An 11,927-nucleotide genomic window follows, 5' to 3' on the forward strand; every position below is an offset into this window, starting at 1 on the left:
AAAGAAGGCTCCTTTTTTGCACACAAAATTTTAAATGCCATTTGTGAAAGTAACTCCATATTCTAGCGCTTCACAAAGGTTTCCCCAAGTAATCCCTTGCCTATGTGGTTATATCAGCTATTGATGAATGACTGTTCTTGATGCAATGCCATCTGAGGAAACAGAAATTACTCCAGATTCCTGAAATAGTTTAATGATATTCTACACTATACAGGGAGGGATATGCCAATCCTTAGTTCTTAAACTTTTCAGTAATTTTCTGATGCATTTGTTGACAAACTGCAGAGCCTCTCTTCATCTTTGCTACTCAGAGATCCAGCCATCTGTGGATACTGCTTTTGTCCCACATCATGATTCAAATCACCTGTTGATATCACCGGTTTGAAATAGCATAATTTATTTTTAACCTCATTACTAGCCCTAAAGTGCCACCATTCCAAGTTTTTTGGAATGTGTTACAAGCCTGAAATGTAAGAGTGGATGTATATTCACATTTGAAATGCTGATGACCAGATGAAACATGAAATCAGGGATAGGCTCTCAGCTCTTTGTTTACAATGGTTATGGACAAGTTGACAGAAAAGATCAGACAGGAGTCTCCATGGACTATGACATTTGCAGACATTGTCATATGTAATGAGAGAAGACAGGAGGTTGAGACTAGCCTGGAAAGGTGGAGATATGCTCTGAAGAGAAAGGGAATGAATGTCATTTGGAGCAAAATGGAGTATGTGTGTAAATAAGGGAGAGCAAGGTAAAATAATGCAGTTGGAAGGAGTAGATGTTGTGAAGGTAGATGAGTTTTAAAACTTGGGAGTCAGCTATCCAAAGTAATGGACAGTGTACTAGAGAGGCGAAGGTGAAGAAAAGTGGCAGGAGTGATTTGTGATAGAAGGATATCTGCAGGAGTAAGAGGGAGAGTTTAAAAGACAGTAGTGAGACCAGCTATGCTGGACGGCTTAGAGACAGTGGCGCTTTCCATACCATCGAAACTTTTTCCAATTTGTTGTTGTATTAGGGATGACACAATGCCACTTCTTCATACCTGATACCTGATGTCTGATTAGAACCTTTAGTATCTGTGGTATCTATGCATGGAGCAAAGTTAAAAAAAAAAGTTTATTAGGGTGCCAAAGGTCTCACACGACACACAATGTGTGTGGAATTAAGACAGCAGCAAGTAGCACTGAAACAGAAAAAAGACTCACTCGTTCAACACGTGGAGGTAAAATGTGTGCCCTCTTTCACCCTAACCACTGCATACAAAATCTGTTTGCTCCATGTGTGCGCATAGTGTACAGCACACATTCATGTCTCTATGGAATGACTGCCTCTCTGGCAATGTTCACATTACATAATGCTGAAGTGATCTGATTGCCCCATACAGTTTGACACACAGACACCTGATATTCTCTCCTTTTCTCATTACCTTCTGTTGACTGGGTCTTAAGAAATAAATAAACACATAAGAAACAAAAGAAAGATCGAGTCAAGTATTGAAATTCTGCTTGTATTTTAATAATTTGTATTTGCTGTGAATAATGAATAATTTGTAGACTGGCTGTTGCAGATTAATAAATAAAAAAAAAATTAAATTGCAATATTTGTGTGTGACCAATTACAGAAAGTTGTGTGTACCGAAAAAGTACCACAGTCCTACATCTGTGAATGTAGAAATGCTCCTTTTTGTATTGTGCAAAATTATTATTTTTATCTTACTTTTACAATTAATTATGGTTTGACAAGAATGCCTTGTTGAGTAAAAATAACTAAAAATCAATTTTCAAGTTTTTAAGTTAGCAATTTTATTTTCTGTATAGATGCATTCCCTTCAAAAAAAAAAAAAAAAAAAAAACTCAAGAACCGCGCTCTGCAAACACAAGTTTCCAATTCCATAAATTTTTACCTAGGAAAAAACTGTCAAGGTTAAAGTTCTGTTAGAAGTGGCTTTTCACAAGTTAAATATTATACAAAATATAGATCTGTTGGATATTATGTTTCACGGCTAATTTGTCTGTGATATAAATCATAATATAACTTGCTAATAACCTCAAATCTTATAATGATAATAATAATTATAATAATGATATTGATAATTAATAATAATAATAATAATAGTATCCTATATGTCCTCTGGAACACCATGAGACATATTGTTCATCTGCTTGTCATGCCACACAGACAAACACAGTTTTACTTTTACACATAATGTTTATATAACAACACGAGCAGCACACTGCACACAAATGTTCAAGTTCAATCAGAACTTTGCATTAACATAAAGCAAAACTGATTTGGACATCACTTGAGTTCCTTCACCAGATTATTCCATATTTTAGGGCCACAAGTAGAAAGCCTTTCCTGGTCGCAATTTTAAAATGATACAAGCCCCTTAAATTATATTTTCCCTCTCTCTCTCCTTAAACAATTCTTGAATTGTGAGGAGCAGTTGATTATATTTCACTTTATACATTAATTGCACAGTTTTAAATGTAATCATATCGTGAAGTTTTAATATTTTAGATTTAATAAACAATGAATTGGTGTGATCTCAATAACCTACATTGTGAATTGTTCTTAATGCTCTTTTTTGAAGAATGAATAATGATTGCAATGTAGTTTTATAATTATTGCCCCAAACTTCAGCAAAGTAAGCCAGGTAGGGAGCAACCAATAAACAATACAGAGTATGAAGTGCTTTGCAATCAAGAACATGCCTTACCTTATTTAGTACTACAATACTTTTTGACACTTTGTTTTGAATATGTTGAATATGAGCTTTCCAATTAATTCTTTCAACAATAATAACACCTATGAACTTATTTTATTTGACACGCTCTATGATTACCCCTTGTATATTTAACTGAATTTGTATGTCTTTATTGTAATTCCCAAATAACATTATTTTAGTTTTAGACAATTTTAGTGAAAATGTATTAATATCAAACCATCTCTTTAACTTTATCATCCCAATATGTAAATCGGACAATAAATTGCTGCAGATTTTCTCCTGAACAAAACAGGTTTGTATCATCTAATTATAGTGGGCGATTTTAACATCCACACAGATGCTGAGAATGACAGCCTCAACACTGCATTTAATCTATTATTAGACTCTATTGGCTTTGCTCAAAAAGTAAATGAGTCCACCCACCACTTTAATCATATCTTAGATCTTGTTCTGACTTATGGTATGGAAATAGAAGACTTAACAGTATTCCCTGAAAACTCCCTTCTGTCTGATCATTTCTTAATAACATTTACATTTACTCTGATAGACTACCCAGCAGTGGGGAATAAGTTTCATTACACTAGAAGTCTTTCAGAAAGCGCTGTAACTAGGTTTAAGGATATGATTCCTTCTTTATGTTCTCTAATGCCATATACCAACACAGTGCAGAGTAGCTACCTAAACTCTGTAAGTGAGATAGAGTATCTCGTCAATAGTTTTACATCCTCACTGAAGACAACTTTGGATGATGTAGCTCCTCTGAAAAAGAGAGCTTTAAATCAGAAGTGCCTGACTCCGTGGTATAACTCACAAACTCGTAGCTTAAAGCAGATAACCCGTAAGTTGGAGAGGAAATGGCGTCTCACTAATTTAGAAGATCTTCACTTAGCCTGGAAAAAGAGTCTGTTGCTCTATAAAAAAGCCCTCCGTAAAGCTAGGACATCTTTCTACTCATCACTAATTGAAGAAAATAAGAACAACCCCAGGTTTCTTTTCAGCACTGTAGCCAGGCTGACAAAGAGTCAGAGCTCTATTGAGCTGAGTATTCCTTTAACTTTAACTAGTAATGACTTCATGACTTTCTTTGCTAATAAAAGTTTAACTATTAGAGAAAAAATTACTCATAACCATCCCAAAGACGTATCGTTATCTTGGCTGCTTTCAGTGATGCCGGTATTTGGTTAGACTCTTTCTCTCCGATTGTTCTGTCTGAGTTATTTTCATTAGTTACTTCATCCAAACCATCAACATGTTTATTAGACCCCATTCCTACCAGGCTGCTCAAGGAAGCCCTACCATTATTTAATGCTTCGATCTTAAATATGATCAATCTATCTTTGTTAGTTGGCTATGTACCACAGGCTTTTAAGGTGGCAGTAATTAAACCATTACTTAAAAAGCCATCACTTGACACAGCTATCTTAGCTAATTATAGGCCAATCTCCAACCTTCCTTTTCTCTCAAAAATTCTTGAAAGGGTAGTTGTAAAACAGCTAACTGATCACCTGCAGAGGAATGGTCTATTTGAAGAGTTTCAGTCAGGTTTTAGAATTCATCATAGTACAGAAACAGCATTAGTGAAGGTTACAAATGATCTTCTTATGGCCTTGGACAGTGGACTCATCTCTGTGTTTGTTCTGTTAGACCTCAGTGCTGCTTTTGATACTGTTGATCATAAAATTTTATTACAGAGATTAGAGCATGCCATAGGTATTAAAGGCACTGCGCTGCGGTGGTTTGAATCATATTTGTCTAATAGATTACAATTTGTTCATGTAAATGGGGAATCTTCTTCACAGACTAAAGTTAATTATGGAGTTCCACAAGGTTCTGTGCTAGGACCAATTTTATTCACTTTATACATGCTTCCCTTAGGTAGTATTATTAGACGGTATTGCTTAAATTTTCATTGTTACGCAGATGATACCCAGCTTTATCTATCCATGAAGCCAGAGGGGACACACCAATTAGCTAAACTGCAGGATTGTCTTACAGACATAAAGACATGGATGACCTCTAATTTCCTGCTTTTAAACTCAGATAAAACTGAAGTTATTGTACTTGGCCCCACAAATCTTAGAAACATGGCGTCTAACCAGATCCAGACACCCTCTCTACTTTTAAGATTAGGCTTAAAACTTTCCTTTTTGCTAAAGCTTATAGTTAGGGCTGGATCAGGTGACCCTGAACCATCCCTTAGTTATGCTGCTATAGACGTAGACTGCTGGGGGGTTCCCATGATGCACTGTTTCTTTCTCTTTTTGCTCTGTATGCACCACTCTGCATTTAATCATTAGTGATCGATCTCTGCTCCCCTCCACAGCATGTCTTTTTCCTGGTTCTCTCCCTCAGCCCCAACCAGTCCCAGCAGAAGACTGCCCCTCCCTGAGCCTGGTTCTGCTGGAGGTTTCTTCCTGTTAAAAGGGAGTTTTTCCTTCCCACTGTAGCCAAGTGCTTGCTCACAGGGGGTCGTTTTGACCGTTGGGGTTTTACATAATTATTGTATGGCCTTGCCTTACAATATAAAGCGCCTTGGGGCTACTGTTTGTTGTGATTTGGCGCTATATAAAAAAAATTGATTGATTGATTGATTGAGCTGCAAACAGAACTGCCTTAAGCCCCTTTCACACCAGGGCTGCTTTGAGTTGCTTCCTGTGGCGTCATGATGATGCAGGAATGTCTGCGTTAGGTGCGCGCAGCAGGGGGACAGAGAGGTGAGGATGCAGCCTGCAGGTTCTCTGCACAGAGAAATCAGAGTGCAGTTTGGCTGCAGCCAGACTGTGCACTCTGATTTCTCTTCTAGTTTATATTTGTTCTTGTGCAAGGCTGCACTCTGAGTTCTGTTATAGTTTATCTTTCTTCCTTTGACCACAAGCTGCATGCACACTCGCGTGAACGAATTGTCCATGTGTAAATGTGGAGATGTCTGGAGTTATACTTGATGTCCTGTCTCTGGCAATCAGTCTATGAGCAGGACTTATGTCCTTTTTTGTCCTTTATTTAACACGATGAGAAAGTTTTAGGGGAGAGCGAGGAACTGCACGCAACCAGACAGTTTTTTTTCTTTTAATTGCTCACATGTGCGCACGCGAACGAATCATCCGTGAGTGGACTGGAGATGCCTGGACTTTTCACTGGATGTGGACATGTCCTGTCTCTGGCAATCAGTCTGTGAGCAGAACTTTTATGGACTTTATTTAAACAGTTGTGATAGACTTTAAGGGTGAGTAGCTGCAACAGCAGTCAGGCTGCAATCAGCATTTTTTTTCTGTGCTCTTTGAGCGTGTAGTTTCACTGCATTGTGTACACAGTATAAAAACAATCCTGCGTGATTTATACTTCAGGAACAATGGAACATGGCATGAATCATAAATTGGCATCAGGTAACGTTGTATTGTGACGGTGTGGCTTTCAGTCACGTTGAGTACCGTCGCTTTGCCCTGACTTGCGCTGAAACCACTTAATTTCTGCTTTGAGCACAGGACGAAAAAAAAATTAAACATGTTTAATTTTTGGCATCCGATTTGCTTCGTCCTTTGCATCCCTCGCTCTGTTGTGGCGTTGAGCTGCATCGTCTCGGCACTGGGTTGCTTCCACGTGGTGTTGTCATGACGCCGCACGAAGCAACTCAAAGTGGGCCCGGTGTGAAAGGGGCTTAAAACTGATCCGAAACTTTACATAAATCATTAATGTACAAAATAAATAATTTTGGTCCCAACACAGAACCCTGGGGAAGCCCACAAACAACGTCCAGATAAGAAGAGCAGCAATCCCCAAGTTTAACAAACTGTTTCTGGTTTTGTAAATAATTTTTAATCCAGTCCAAAAGCACTTCTGTTTGAGATATAATGCAAAATGAACACCAAATGGGCTTTTCAATATTAAATTCAAATGTCCACAAAATCCACAATCTGGATCAACCTTTGTCAGGTGATTGTGATTGCCAGTCTGCATCTCACTTTCAAATATGAGAGTGACTGGGCATGTTTGATTAAGATATAAGGTAAAAATATACGTTAAATGGGGTTTTCAATGTTAAATTTAAATGGCCAGTTAGTCACAAAATCTGTAATCTATTTCAAATCCAGATAAAACTGTCAATTGATAAAGGCCATCCTACATAACACTCTCAAATATGAATGAAATTAGATCTTCCTTGACAGAGTTATGATTTTTTTTAAATGCTAAGATAGAGAATTTTCCAATTTTCCAACATTTTTACTGACTTTGACCTATGACCTTGGAAATTGAGGAGGTGATGGTCTAGTGGAGGGGAGGTGATGGTCTAGTGGTTAAGGTGTTGGGCTTGAGACCAGAAGATCATGGGTTCAAATCCCCGCTGACTGGAAAATCACTAAGGGCCCTTGGGCAAGGCCTTTAATCCCCTATTGCTCCCGGTGTGTAGTGAGCGCCTTGTATGACAGCACCCTGACATCGGGGTGAATGTGAGGCATAATTGCAAAGTGCTTTGAGCGTCTGATACAGATGGAAAAGCGCTATATAAATGCAGTCCATTTACCATTTATTGCCTATCAGGATATGAATCTTCAATTTAAAAAAAAATGTGGGCTGCAGGCAGTTCATAAACAGACAAACAAACTGGTGAAAACATGACAATCTCCTCCCACACAACAACTATGAAGTCATCTGGGGAAAATTATTGTAGTTTTTCATATTGCAATACATGCTGCAGAAAAAAAAATACTGCAATGTAGCCTTTTTTCAAACATATAACATTGCTAGATTACAGACGCTTGATTAAAAAATGCTTCATTATTTATTTTTGCAGAAACACAGTATATAATTTCGTAGTTAGTATTTTGATTTAAACTTGAATTTCAGATCAGAATGACATAACTGGTGCACTTTTGCTTTCGAACACACCTTACCTACAGGTAAATGGGCACGGGACCAGAAAAACAAGCCGAACACTGCAGCCACACGTAATGTTAGCCACAGCAACATCACCAAATAATACCGAAACCCACATTGCGACAGTTAAAGTAAATAAATAAAACTATCAACTTCTGGCCCAAATGATATTTATAATAAATAAACGCATAGAGTGCTCTTTGCAGATGAAAGTGAGTGAGTCGCTCGTGGTGTTAGCTAGCTTACCGTCAGTAATGCTATTATAATATTACAGCGAAATATCGTCACAGCGTCGAGCGCAGTAGTTGCACCAGCAGGTGAACATAAACAGACATGGCGCAGTGACGAAGCTTTATAACAACTCACCGGCGGAGACGAACCGACAAGTAATCCTGAAAAGTTGGCGGACCGAAAGATTTGCGAATTAAATCGGCGTGCAACACATCTGTGGTCCCAGTGATGATGAAAAATCACATCATGATGACGTCACACCGCGACAACAGCAGATAGTGGGGTGATGTGACGATGCCGACGCACAAGCATTGGGGTTACTCCCGGACGCCGACCTCTGACCTCTGTCTACGCTCCAGAAATACATCAGCTAGAAAAGCGTTCGTAGATGTGTTTTAGTCATCGTGAAGGCTGCTGTTGGAGTGGGCTCAATAAAAAATAAAATAAAATAAAATAAGATAGATAGCTTTATAGTTTTTATATATATCTGTTTCATGTATTTACTTGTTGCATGACTATTTCTAATAATAATAATAATAATACTTTATTATTATTATTATTGCCTGAGATTAGCAGGAGATACATAAGATAAATGGAGTTAGTCAGTGAGTCAGTAAATGAGTTTTTAAAATTTCCATATACATGATAGACTATATACACAAACTCGTTTAACAGTTGAATTGTCCAAATAACAAAATGCAATTAAATGAAAATACTTAAATGCCCCTTTGGGGTTGCAGTTACTACTACAAAGTGCTTCCAGCTGGATATTGAAATTCCATATGAGGTTTCCTCTCATTATCCCGTAGAGAATCTATAAACTGATTTGAAGTTTAAAAAATGTCTCAAGTGACTCCTCCTGCTAAACCAAAATTAAAACCCAATGACACAACAGCAAAAATTGTATGAACAACTAAACCTACAACACACTGAAGAAAAAGTGCAGTATATATATATATATATATATATATATATATATATATATATATATATATATATATATATATACATACATACACGCACTTTATAAAATAGAATAAGGTTGGTTGATTTTGCCATTTTCTTGAGTTATCCTGGTGCCAGTTTAAGAAAAACTGATTTGTGCCTTAGTTTGTAGCATTTTAGACTGTTTATTTTCAGTGAATTTTTAAATTGTGGTTTTTACTCCATAAGTGTCATACAATATGAGTGTGTATTTATATTTTGGCATTTTTATCTTGTGCACGACTTATATTTGTTTCTTATTTATATTTATTGTATATTTATATGACTGCTAGCGAGTCAAATTAAATCAAATCAAATCCTCTAAGCATGTTATATTGTTATATTAACAATATCAAACATCTTATAGACTGCAGACAGAATGAACATTTCTATTTCTTCTAGCTCTATGAAACTGACGTTCTAAGGTCGACCAATCACTTTCCAAAGCGACTGTTGTGGGTGGGTACAGTGGAGCCAAGAGGCGGGGCAGGTGAAAAAAACCAGGAAAAGGCGGTTCCTTCTCAAATGTACCGGTGTTCTGTCATGTGCGAGAGCTGTTCTCACTTTAAAGTGAGACATCGGTCACCCAGGTTGTTAAAAAACTAAAATAAAAAAAGAAATAAAATAAAATATATACATCAAAAATGAGAAGTGTTAATGTGTGCTAAAATCAAATATATTTTTTTTTTTGCTCATTACTGGTTTATGGTCTGATCATGTATGCCTTGTTTTTGTATTTGTGCCATGGTTAGTTTTGAACAACTGCACTATCACGCAAATATCTTCAAATGAATGTAGAAACAGATCGACAAGACGGGACCCATATAGATCAGTGCCTCCACCTAGTGGCCACACTCTTGTACTACACACTTTATTATTACAACACAGGTACTGTATATCCAGTCACTTTCAAAGTGTGCAGCTTACAATTATTTCTGAAAAACAAATGTCATTAAAATGTCTCATGTCCAATACCGTCCTTGACTTCTGGATACTTCACAAAATACAGACGAGAGCTGGGCATGTCAGACTCCACAAAAAAAAAAAATTACTGCCTTGCATAATAATGTACTATACAATTATACAAACCTTAATTGCATAATAATGTACTGTACAGCAATGTACAAATTGTGATTCTAAGTGTGGAGCATTATTGTTGTGCTGATACAGAGTACATGGTACTGCACACTTAAAAGTTCCATTTTCATGCTTGAGTTGGGACCACAGAGAAGCCTGTACGAGAGACTATTTTGGAACATGTTCAGGTTAAATAGAAGAGAAAAAAATTAAAAAGCACCTCTTCATTCATTCATCTCATTTGTTATGTAAAGAGAAAAACACACGAACTACAATAACTGAGCTGCCATACGGATTAATAAATGTTAAAATTTGGCTCACAAAACCGTATCTTTTTTTTTTCAAAGCTTTGTTTTCAGTGGCATTCAAACTGCCATGAGAACCAATAGTTCATGTGAGCCTATAAGTTATGGATGTGAACTGTACACCGCACACAATTTATGAGGACAAAGTAAGACAGACATTGTGAAAAGAAAAACTCTTAAGAATAAGTCCAAAATTCACCCGATAAAAATAACAGTAAAGCCAATACTGCACCACCATCAATAATATTGCTTGTATTGACAAGATGATGAACAGAAAGAATCTGAATTAAAGTCCACGGGACACACAGCAATTTTTTAACCTACGGTAATCAGGAGATGAAACAACAACTGATGCTGTACTTACAGTCCAGCCTCAGTATAACTATATATATATAACTATATATATATATATATACACACACACACACACACACTCAACAAAAATATAAACGCAACGCTTTTGGTTTTGCTCCTATTTTGTATGAGATGAACTCAAAGATCTAAAACTTTTTCCACATACACAATATCACCATTTCCCTCAAATATTGTTCACAAGCCAGTCTAAATCTGTGATAGTGAGCACTTCTCCTTTGCTGAGATAATCCATCCCACCTCACAGGTGTGCCATATCAAGATGCTGATTAGACACCATGATTAGTGCACAGGTGTGCCTTAGACTGTCCACAATAAAAGGCCACTCTGAAAGGTGCAGTTTTGTTTTATTGGGGGGGGGGGGGATACCAGTCAGTATCTGGTGTGACCACCATTTGCCTCATGCAGTGCAACACATCTCCTTCACATAGAGTTGATCAGGTTGTCAATTGTGGCCTGTGGAATGTTGGTTCACTCCTCTTCAATGGCTGTGCGAAGTTGCTGCATAATGGCAGGAACTGGTACACGCTGTCGTATACGCTGGTCCAGAGCATCACAAACATGCTCAATGGGTGACATGTCCGGTGAGTATGCCGGCCATGCAAGAACTGGTACATTTTCAGCTTCCAAGAATTGTGTACAGATCCTTGCAACATGGGGCCGTGCATTATCCTGCTGCAACGAGGTGATGTTCTTGGATGTATGGCACAACAATGGGCCTCAGGATCTCGTCACGGTATCTCTGTGCATTCAAAATGCCATCAATAAAATGCACCTGTGTTCTTCGTCCATAACAGATGCCTGCCCATACCATAACCCCACCGCCACCATGGGCCACTCGATCCACAACATTGACATCAGAAAACCGCTCACCCACACGACGCCACACACGCTGTCTGCCATCTGCCCTGGACAGTGTGAACCTGGATTCATCCGTGAAGAGAACACCTCTCCAACGTGCCAAACGCCAGAATGTGAGCATTTGCCCACTCAAGTCGGTTACGACGACGAATTGGAGTCAGGTCGAGACCCCGATGAGGTCGACGAGCATGCAGATGAGCTTCCCCGAGACGGTTTCTGACAGTTTGTGCAGAAATTCTTTGGTTATGCAAACCGATTGTTTCAGCAGCTGTCCGAGTGGCTGGTCTCAGACGATCTTGGAGGTGAACATGCTGGAAGTGGAGGTCCTGGACTGGTGTGGTTACACGTGGTCTGCGGTTGTGAGGCTGGTTGGATGTACTGCCAAATTCTCTGAAACACCTTTGGAGACGGCTTATGGTAGAGAAATAAACATTCAATACACGAGCAACAGCTCTGGTTGACATTCCTGCTGTCAGCATGCCAATTGCACGCTC

At 38.2% G+C, this 11,927-nt stretch overlaps 1 protein-coding gene across 2 annotated transcripts in view; it reads right to left on the minus strand.

The window, feature by feature from the left end:
- The window catches only part of acaca (acetyl-CoA carboxylase alpha), a 122,145-nt gene extending 113,987 nt beyond the window's left edge, over positions 1-8,158 (minus strand). For both annotated transcript variants that reach the window (XM_034178782.1, XM_034178781.1), the window contains exon 1: positions 7,970-8,158. The gene's annotated coding sequence lies outside the window, so the exon portion shown is untranslated. The remainder of the gene's footprint in view (positions 1-7,969) is intronic.
- Between the last annotated feature and the right edge of the window lie 3,769 nt (positions 8,159-11,927).

This window comes from Thalassophryne amazonica, chromosome 9 (genome assembly GCF_902500255.1).
Source record: "Thalassophryne amazonica chromosome 9, fThaAma1.1, whole genome shotgun sequence".
NCBI lineage: Eukaryota > Metazoa > Chordata > Actinopteri > Batrachoidiformes > Batrachoididae > Thalassophryne > Thalassophryne amazonica.